Here is an 11,384-nt window from a genome sequence, read left to right as displayed (position 1 = left end):
AAGGTCTGATTGCTACGATCAAGTGTAAAGTATCAAGTGTATAAATAAAATACTTACTTGGCTTGCCCACCATAACTGCACTGATCTCATCGCTTAGGCCAGCCGCTCACTTTCGGTTGGACCGCGGGGCGCCGGCGGGCGGCGGCCCGGCGCGGCTAGGCGGCACCGCCCCCGACGATCGCAAATAACTAGGCGCCACTAACTCAATATTGTCTTGCACCCGCTACATAGGTGTAAGCCTTGTTTTCAACTTGTACGACGACTACTGGAGATAGCCTTGGTCTTTTTTTCGAGTTAGGTTAAAGGTCACTTGCGGGGTTCTAGAGCTAATGTTGTCTTGACCAGCTAGACATAGAAAAGTCTAGTTTTCTCCTGAAAATTTGAAATAACTATTCTAAGATGATATTATTTTCCTAAAGCTTATGATACGAGTAGATCACATCATTCACTCGAAATTTTAGAACTTCACATGCAAGCTTCGCAAACTTTTAAAAACTTTTCTGACTGACGTGCTGCAGATTTTTTATCATTTAGTGGGCAATTAGCAGGTCTTCAATTTCGTGGGCTCAAGTCTGCTTCAGTTTCGTTATCTCAATAATATACTCAACATCAAATAAATCGCACCTTCCGTGACGCGAACTGTCACGATTTTCTTCTGACACAATCATGGTGCCCCAACAATATTGGTGTTATTTGAAAGCCCAATAAATATCCTTAAAGAAAAACACATTTAATTTCTTAATAAATGATTAACATATACCATAAATGTTACTTGAAAAAATACCTCACTTTGGGCCCACTTATGGGATCAATTACACCAATTTTTATGGTTATAAAACCAAATAATGATCTCACGTGTAGGGTTGCCAGGTCCAAAATCACAAAAGCCGGACTTTGTGCTTCATATGGCCGGACATTTTACCCTAAAAGCCGGAATCATCGGTTATTATCCAACATCCTGATCAGTGCGCTTCATATGATTCTGTGGCTCGTCTTTCGCCTGGCGCAGCAACCAAATAAAAAGCCTAACAAAAGCCGGACAGGCCGGACAAGGCAATATTTGGCCGGACAAGTCCCTAAAAAGCCAAACATGTCCGGCTAAAGCCGGACGCCTGGCAACCCTACTCACGTGTCCTCTTTAACAGATGGATAGCGATTAATCCCAACTTAACAGTTTTATAGCCATAAAAGTTGGCTCTAGCGTAACTACCTATTTTTTGAAGAAGTGACTCTGGATCCTTCTAAAGACCCATTTTGGGGTAAAAAACTTTCCTTTAATGCAATGAAGGTTAGAACTAGGCTTTTAAATGGTGCCAATATTGGTGGGAAGTGGGGAAGCATACGTTTGAAAATGCTTGTCGCGGGAGGTGCGATTTATTTGATGTCGAGTGTATTTTGTTGTCTGAAAAATAAACAGTACCTATTTTGAAGTCCAGACGTAGGTACAGTTTCAAAATTAATTTATTTTGCAAACATTTACTCTTTGAAGGAAAATTAAAACGTCTCATAAATTTGAAAAACGCCAACAACACACTTCAAGCCTTAAATAAATTCATTCAAACCCAAAACTTGCCAAGCTATTGTTAACAATTCACGCTCGTATAACCCGAGCTATTCTTTTACGACACCATACTTAAGTAAGTATCCGAAAATATGACATTATCGTGGGCGTCGCGTCAAGTGAACCACGTGATTAGCCGTGCATCCCGACCGGCGCCGCCGCCGACGCCGGCCCGCCGGTCGCCGCCCGGTGCCGGCTGCCTTAGCTGTACCCGCTGTAGGGCTGCTGCTGCCCAAATTGATGACATCAATAAAATGAAATAAAGTCTCTTTATTGTGGGAAGACAGTAAATCAGTTGGGCTCTAAACTCGGAAGTCGTAGATTTGATTTCTCTCTGATCCAAACAGTAAAAGCAGACGCGTGAATCGCAGTGCCACCATGTGAATCGCTTCGAACACAGTCGGTTTCGAAACTTCGATTCCTGTGGATCTAGCAAAGTGCACATTAAAATCGCAAACCAGTCGAAAAATGGTCGAAGGACCTTTTGTTTGTATGAAGTTAAGACGGATCCGATTTTCGATTCATCAGAAAGTGCAACTTGTCTAGGGGGCTGCAGGTAATAGAGATTAGATGCTCAGCTGTGCTGTTTGGTAGCATGGATGTACTTAATTTACAAAGTGAGATTTCTTACTTTTTCAAACAATCACTGTATCGTAATAATAATAATATAGTAATAGTAATCGTTTATCGAGATAGCAAAGCACATAAAATATCTTTATTCTATCGTAGGTAAATATTAACTGAAATAAATACACTTTCAGAGGCTTTTGCCATCCCTTTGACAAGGCACGCTACCGTTGATCAGCGTAGTGATCCAAGGTCGCCATTATTAAAGGGTATTGTCGTGATAGTACTTACGGTAATAGCTACATTTTGTTATATTGCTAAAGATTAGTCTAGTGGTTAGGTATTTAGCTGAGCTCGGGGTTTGATTCTCTGGTGGGGCTCAGGGGGCATTAAGAAACAAAATTTGTACTTACTTACATAGAGCACAATTAACCTAGTCAATATGATAATGAAAAGTAAAATACCTTTTTATAAAAAACTGACCAGCCACGAAGTTTTGCGCTATCGGACTACCCACATCGCCTTATATGTTGGGGTTCGAATCCCGCTGGGGGCATATAAATGTGCTTAATGAGCGCGGGAATTTTATACGCGTATTAGTTAATAATATGGTATGGATTTTTTATCTCTTCGCCATAATAATACTTAATCATTAAGTAGGTCGGTCATTCTCCGGATCTNGGCCGGTGGAATGACCCAGGTATCATAATAAATAACATAATGGATGCAATAAAATATTGAGTATTGAGTATCCTTGCTCAAGCTGCACCTTTCCAAGCAAATAAACTAAAAGCAGCTGGATACTGAAACACGAGACAAAACAAGAAATAACAAATAACATCGATGTAACAACTGCAGTGCAGGTAACGAGGCAAATGAACAAAACAAGCACCAATGAAGATGTTAGCAGCGTCGCCGCGGCGCCGCAGCGGGCGCCGGACGACTCCTTGGCTTGGGGGCCACGAAAAATGCTGTTTGATTCTGAAATTAATGTCCCGACGAAAAATAAACTTTAGATGATTGGTTAAGTTGGAAAAAGCTAGTTGTAATACCTACATAGTGTTAAACAAGCTTTAAAGGATAAATAAATCTAATCAAAATCATGTTTAACATCGCAAACAGACATCAATGAAAATGATAAGTTTAATATAATTTTTCATGTCTAAAGGTGGAAGATGGAGACATTAAAAAACTTATAACAACTGCTGTATGTAAACTGTAAACCCATGTTCGCAAATAAAAATTATTTGATTTGATTTGACAAAATAGACAAAGAGTTGATCTCTTCTATTAAGTGCAAGTGTGCAAGACGCTCATGTGACAGAAGAGGCAACTTTTCCTTATAACACTACTTTATGGTGAAGAATAAAAAAATCATTCTGAATAAAGTATTTTTCACCATAGACTCATTCTTCATGAAAATCCAGAAAAAGCAAACAAGCGAAAAAGGATTCCTTCCGGTTTCAGATTCCGCGCTCTTTTCGTGGCCCCTCCCGGTCCAACAGTTTTTGAGTGTTTGCATAGCATGGCATTGTGGCGGTTATATAAATTAGGGGAGCTCACCGATTCATCGATTCCACCATGACATAATGTCTGGGGGCGCCCTCGCCCGATGGGAAGAATATTGCCCTAATGTGGGATCTGATTGTGTTTGTCCAAGATACTCGGGAAGTGTGGAAAAGTATTCAAGTAGTAACTAGATGATCCTTGAATTCCCTTTGTTGCTTAATGCTTCTCAGAAGTTTTGGAACTTGATAACTTTCGTATTGTTACTTCATGTTACATTAAAGTTAGCTCAACGGTACTTTAAAATGTGTCGCTTAACTTCAAACTCGGATAAATCCAATTCTAAGATTTTTTGAGATTTTGGTGTCAAATCAAAGAGAAAAAAAATATGTTTTAAACATTTTTATCAGTCGTGTATTAATCAGCGTGGTTCTTGAGAAATAAGCCGTTAAAGTCGTAATATTTTATCTAAGAGAGATAGATCCATGAGACATTTTTTTTCAAACGTAGCTAAGTCCACGAGAGCCAATCAGGTAATTGCGTTTCTTCAACATGGCCGCCAGTTGACGAAAACTCAGCGACCAGTGGCACCATGCGCTCCCGCTTTTTATTGTTTATTTGCGATATTCAGACAGCTCCCATGGATAATTATATTAAAATTGTGTCACCAACTAAAGCCCGCAAGCGGCTTAATATAAAAGTTCACCTTAGGAAAGAGGAAAAAGCGAAAACTCGGTAAATTTGAAATTGGCACTAGTGTTGTGTTAACCATTTTCGATTATTATTTTGTCCTTCTATTGTTACAGAATATTTTGGACTTGTATGTTTATGATATACCTAATATTGAGTACATTTCTTTCTCCGATCAAATTTGTGTAGGTATGTTCATGTAAGTTTTAGAATATAAGACATGCTTTGTGGAGTTGGGTCGTCTGGATATGTTTTGCAGTTTTTTGCTAAATATAATAAATTTGTAAATGTAATTATGTGAAATAAAATATTGATCTATTTAAATTATTTATGATAAACTAACATTTTTTTTTCTTTAAGTTAGGGGCTGGAAACGCACTTTAGCCAATTGGGCATAATGGTCATTGTTGGTGGAATTGAAATATGTATTGTTTATAAAAAATGCTTAACCCACTTGTTACGGAATTCACTTTTTCTATCACTTACCTTATATCAGTCATGATAAATTTATCTCAAAACAATCGCTCCAAAACTTTATAGTTATTTACGTCAGTGTACTTATAAGACTTGGACAGTACTGCGACACACCTCATCTTTCAAATGTTGCACATAAAAATTGTTTACACTACCCACATTAGTAAAAATATTTATGTAAAAACTAGCGTTCTTTTAAAAGAACGCTAGTAACAAGTGGGTTAATATTGAAAATGTGATAGGGCGACCAATTCACGAAGAAGAAATTGAAGAAGATGACTGAAGAAATATTGATTTTTTTTTTAAATAATTAAATTGGGTACTTCCTTTTTTTATGAAATAATAACTAGATTTTCTTATTTTGTTTTATTGTTCTATTCAGTTTGCTGCTACAAATTTAACTGTCGATGGTATACCGCGATTTCGTCACTGCCACATGTGCTACCACATCCCTAGCTCTAATCGTGTTTTTTCATAACTAGATAAATCCGAATCTATTAAATCAAAACTCTATAAATCCTCATTGCGTTTTATCAAAGTTGGATAAATTGCATTCCATTATATCAAATGAAGGTAAATCCAAACTAAATATTAAATTTTTGAGAGAATGCGTGATTTAAATACTGAAATGAATAAACAGGATCATTTTCTTCAATAGTAGTGCCATAATAAAAAAAGACTGCCTTTTAATTCATTAAAATAAGACTATAAACACTTTTTGTTAAATATCTCCGAACATGGTAGAGTGGATTTATCCGAGTTTGAAGTTATGCGACACAAATATCTATCTACTCAATTTTCCGCTTGCATTTGATCCAATCGGGCCTTGCAAGGCCTAAGGAACTATTATTTTTTCATAATACTACTACTTACTACTAAAGAAGGAGTGACTTCAATAAAATTTCAGTACTGTGTAAATATTTGTATAGAGACCGCATTGCACTTTCAGGGAATCAGGGTACTTGTACATACGTCCTAAATACTATTTGCTCTGACTTCGCTTCGGGACAAAATGTAGCGCAAGGAACTCGGTCACAATTGTTGTTAGACATTTGTTTAATAACAGGAAATACAATTTATAAGATTTCTCTTTGAGTATTTTTGATCATAATTATTTTCTTAATTGTGTAACATAAGCACTACGAGAGTTAGAACATAAACAATAAACATACTCTACATAATCTACCAAAATGCTTTTCTTTTTCCACTCTGGACACTCCTGAATAACTTAACACCATTGCTGTCAATATCAGCATTGACTGTCATATATCAATACTTTTCTGAATCCATGAATGATTTCTGGTAATCTTTTGTTTTCATCGAATGGTAATGAGGAAGCCAGCTCATCCATCTAAACTTCGGTTCGCGCTTCTAATGACCGATGCGTGATAGATTGAAGGTAGGTAAATAAAAAAATAAGTGTAGGGTCTGGAGGGTGATGACGTTTATGACTGATCGCTAAAGGGTGTTCGGATCACGTTACTAAATGGTTAAAATATTGTTCGAAAATTGTTTGATGGGTTATATGAACTGACTGTTTCACTTGAAGTTTAAGGCTGGAGTGCACCATCTTATTTTAACTACAAACGTCAAAAGTCTGTCAAAATCCATACAAAAAACAACGGTTATTGTAATAGTTACGGTTAAAGTAAGATGGTGCAACTCAGCTTAAGTTATCATTTCTGCTTCGACTTTTTTGGTCAAAAGTCAAGTCAACCAGGACAGACTTGTAGTGGATTCAAGCTTCCATCATTTCATGGTAGTCAGTAATTAACGTTACGAACCAAAACTGGAAAAAAAAAATAAAACCGACTCCAAAAAACCTACATTAAAAAGTAGAAAAATAATTACTAATAACCTACTTATTTATTAGGACGAATTAATATTTATGTAGGTATACCATGATTGATACTTCTGGAGTCGGTGCCAAGATTATGAAACATGTAAAGTTTGCCTGCACCGACTCCAAAAGTATCAATCATGGTATACCTACATAAATATTAATTCGTCCTAATAAATAAGTAGGTTATTAGTAATTATTTTTCTACTTTTTAATGTAGGTTTTTTGGAGTCGGTTTTATTTTTTTTTATAAAATTTTACTTATTTATTGCTTTTTAGTTAACTAATTATTACCTTGATGTTACCACTGAAGGTAGGCAGTACATTGAGACCATACTCTTCATGTCTAGTGTAAAATAATATTCCCTACAAAATACAGGTTACCATATAGGAAACCTAAAAAGACCTTAAACCGTCAGCCCACCTTAAAAACATGAAAGAATACAACTGTTGGTCTATTTGTACTTATAATATTTAAAGAATTATCCTCCAACTCCTAAGCATTAAGGAGTTTTACCTTCTATCATCAGCTCATCAATATGAGATGATGATTTCCAGGAGCAAATATATGAATAACTTAAGAAAAAGTTTGAAAAACGATATACGTGCCTATAAAATTTGAGGGTTGCTCTCGATTTCCCTAGGATCCCATCATCAGATCCTGACTTGGTGACAATGGGACCACCTCAGAAGTGTACCCTATCGAACAAAAAAAGAATTTTGAAAATCGGTTCATAATTGGCGGAGTTATCGCGTAACAAACATAGAAAAAAAAAAAAAAAAACATACGGGTCGAATTGAGAACCTCCTCCTTTTTTTGAAGTCGGTTGAATAAAATTAAATTCGTACTTACCTACATACACTATCCAGCGATGTTCCGTCCCGTCCAAGTCCCGACAAGTGATCTTCGTTTTCATCGCGGTATTTTGTAATGAACACTCTCCATCCATCTAGTTCGACTCCCTGTTCGCGCTTCTAATGATTCGGTGCACGTGTTGACGACCATTGATGAACGGTTTTGCGAGAAATATGACTGGGAAATAGCTAATAACAGCTCAGTGATTCCCAAAATATGCGTAGTTAGGTACTGTCCGTGGTGTACTTCATCTTTTTCTTTGTGTACCTTCATACTAGTTTTTTTTTAAAGAAGTCGATGAGTGGCCTGCACAGTTTGATCTAAAGCGATCGTAATAATTGTAAACAAGTTACTAGTGACGAGAAGAACAGGTAAATACCACTATAAGTGACCAAGTGGTTCTCCTTCTACTAATTCTAGTTCGTGGGTTCGATTCTCAGTTTTGCAGTTATTGAAAACTTTGCATAAAAGCTAGATGAAAAAGACAAGGTATAGCAATAACTTCACAGATAATATTATGAAAGTTATCGTCCTCTGAGAGTATGATGTCACGCACGTGTAAAAAGAAGAAAATCAAATTAATATTAATATACATGCATACCTTTTGCATCATGGCATCCATAATTATGGCAGTCTGGAGAATATACTCATCGTTTATTTTTCGTCAACCCAGACTTCAAATATAGTTATCATAACATGTTTTTACGCTTAATAATACTTAAATTATGCTGCTAATTTGATTACTAATACCGATGTGTAATTAGGTGTTCGCGTGCGATTCTCAGATATAACCCCGGTTGATAAGTTCGAAAGTCGTCCCAAATGGGATGTGAGCAAATAATTTTTATAGTCGGCAGCCATGTGAAGCAGGGATGTTAAGGATATCCGTAACCGTAACCGAAACTATCGGATATCCGAAATAAAAAATATCCGTAACCGTAACCGCAACCGATTCAAAAGTTTCAGATAAAGGCGGAGTCTAAATCTTAATATTTTTAATATTTGTTACATGTCTGGAATCCTCTGGCACCATTCTGATATACCCGCCTGTTTTACCTTTATCATAGGTACCGTCATAGTACATAAAATGGCTATGTGGGTCGCGCAGCATCTTGATATTTGAATTTACTTTTTTTAAATTGTAATATCCGTAACCGAAATTATCCGAATCTTTCGGATAATCCGAAATTATTTACTATCCGTAACCGTAACCGACGCCGGTATAATATTTTTCTAATATCCGTAACCGTATCCATAACCGAAACATCATATTATCCATACCATAACATCCCTGATGTGAAGACAGCGGGCGCCGGCGCGGGCGGCGGCGACGGCGGCGGTGGCGGCGGCGCGTCGCCTCGCTCGCGTAAACAATACCTCCTTATGCTTGATTGATAGATGCTGGTTAATTGACTCGTCTTATTTTTGGCCACCTTTAAATGTCATTTGGATAACAATACCTCGATGTATTTATAAAAATAATGAGGCGTAAAAGGATTTATTTATAGAAAGAAGTAAGAAGGACCTTTGTCCCACAATTAATAATTAAAGCAGCTGAAATAGACGGAAACTTTACGGGGAACCCATCATTCCCATGTTAACGATAAAGTAACTAATTTGAGCTTATACTCGTAGGTATTTGAGCTAAATAAAGTACCTCGATGTCGTAAAACGAATTATTTTAGAAAGAAGTAAGTAAAAAGGGCCTTGTCCTAAAAATATTCAATAAACAGCTGAAATAGGGACGGAAACTCTATGGGGAACCCATCATTTCCTTGTTAACGATATAGTGACTAATTTGAGCTTTTATTTTGAGCTAAATAAAGTATAGTTCCAAAATACTGGACTGTCCTGTCGATGACATTGACAGTGGGGCGCCACCGTCAATACCGGATCGCTGGTTCAGATTTTTGCCATGTTGGAAACCATATAGTTGAACGATGGTAGCGCCCCCCTGTCATTGAGTTTGGCGGGACAGTTCAGCGTGGGTCATCTATACTTTTGATCGGGACAAGATTTCTATTATGACAGACCAAATTACGCGCCATGCCAAAGTCAAACGCTATAAACTAGTGATCTATTTTTTCCAAAATAGGGCTAGATACGAATGGAATAATAAATTAATAGATACTAATAATTATTATTCTTGTTGGTACAATGGTAAATTTTTTTATAGACATCGAACTAATATCACTTAAAAATAAAATAGTGCTACGTCTTAAGTTTAACATGAGAAACTGCCATAGCTTACTACATTACATTATCATTATGAAATAACACAATTTCCATCAGTTTTCATTTTTCTGGAGTCGATTTCCCCGTAGGGCTCCGAGGACGCGTCTTTCCATTCTATACATAGCCAGAACGCAAGGGTGTGAAACTAATCGAGTATAGTTTGGATGTGACTTTTTTTACTAAGCTCCTCCAAACTATACACGACCAGTACGCATACGCTGCGTACTGCTCGCGTATACTTTGTAGTGACTTAGGTCACTTATCTTACTCCAAAATATACATCGTCAGTACACATACGGACTAGACTAATCATGAAATGTATGTATTGTAATAAGTGCGCGATTATAATGTATATGCGAGTAGTTGCATGCTCGTCATTTTGACTTATTTACCTCTCTTTCTATTACATATTAATTCATATCTGCGTGTCTACTTTAACATTGAATCAATTTCGACACGTGCCATTGTTTTGATAAAAAGAGATTTTTGGTGTTTCATATTCTGCCATAGAAAAGATATTTGTTTTGGGGCTGATATTTTATCAATACTCGAATAACTCTTAAATTAAGAATTATGTATGTCAAAATGATTTTGTTCTTGAGATAAAAGCTTATAAATAAAAATAAATATCCCTGGACATTTTACACTGCGCTTCTAGTCCCAAACTAAGCAAAGCTTGTACTATGGGCACTACCCATATAGTATGATAGTGTAGTATAGTTTGGAGCGAAGACGGAATCCATCCACGACACAAACTATACACGATCAGTACGCAAAATTCGTGTATAGTTTGTAGTGACCGATTTACAAACAGGCACTACAAAATATACACGAGCAGTTTCCTATGGGTGCGTTCTGGCCATGTATAGAACGGAAAGACGCTCCGAGGACCTGAGAATAGACTTCAACGCGCGCTTCGTGTTCTAAAGGTAAAATTTCCATGCTCTAGGCTTGTTGTTTTAGGTTCTACTGCCAGATGGGACACAGAAATTGTAATAAATTATTATTTGTACTTAACTACCTCAATCTAAATATACTCGTATATAACTCAAAGGTGACTGACTGACTGACTGACATAGTGATCTATCAACGCACAGCCCAAACCACTGGACGGATCGAGCTGAAAAGCATGCAGGTAGATGTTATGACGTAGGCATCCGCTAAGAAAGGATTTTACGAAACCACCCCCAAGGGGGTATAATGGGATCCACGCGTACGAAGTCGCGGGCGGCCGCTAGTTTACTATGCACTCAATAAAAGAAAGCGCACAACAGCTCATTTAATAAAATCGAGGTGGTCTGATCACCAAAGATTCATTGTCAACTTAAAACATTAATATTGTTTGTTTAACATAAATCATATACTTCTGGCCGAGGATTGATTCCCACGGCTGCAGGTCGTAAACAGTGTTGCCAGTCGGGTCTAGTCAGAAATTACCAGAAATATAAAAAAAAAGTAACCTTTTTGAATCAAAAGTAACCTTCATACGGGGGGGGGGGGCGGGGCTTTGCGGAGCGATGATTGTGTAAGTTTGACCATGGATGGAAAATGAATACAATTGATCATCTAAATTCGAAAAGTGACCAGTCGTATAAAAACGTTTCATGGATTTGCGTTTTATTATCGAAAAACATTCGCTAAAACTCATTTTTTTT

Source organism: Ostrinia furnacalis, unplaced genomic scaffold (assembly GCF_004193835.3).
Source record: "Ostrinia furnacalis isolate ACB-3 unplaced genomic scaffold, ASM419383v2 OfSCF0183, whole genome shotgun sequence".
NCBI lineage: Eukaryota > Metazoa > Arthropoda > Insecta > Lepidoptera > Crambidae > Ostrinia > Ostrinia furnacalis.
The sequence above is the reverse complement of the archived record's forward strand: the minus strand, read 5'-3'. Positions refer to the sequence as shown.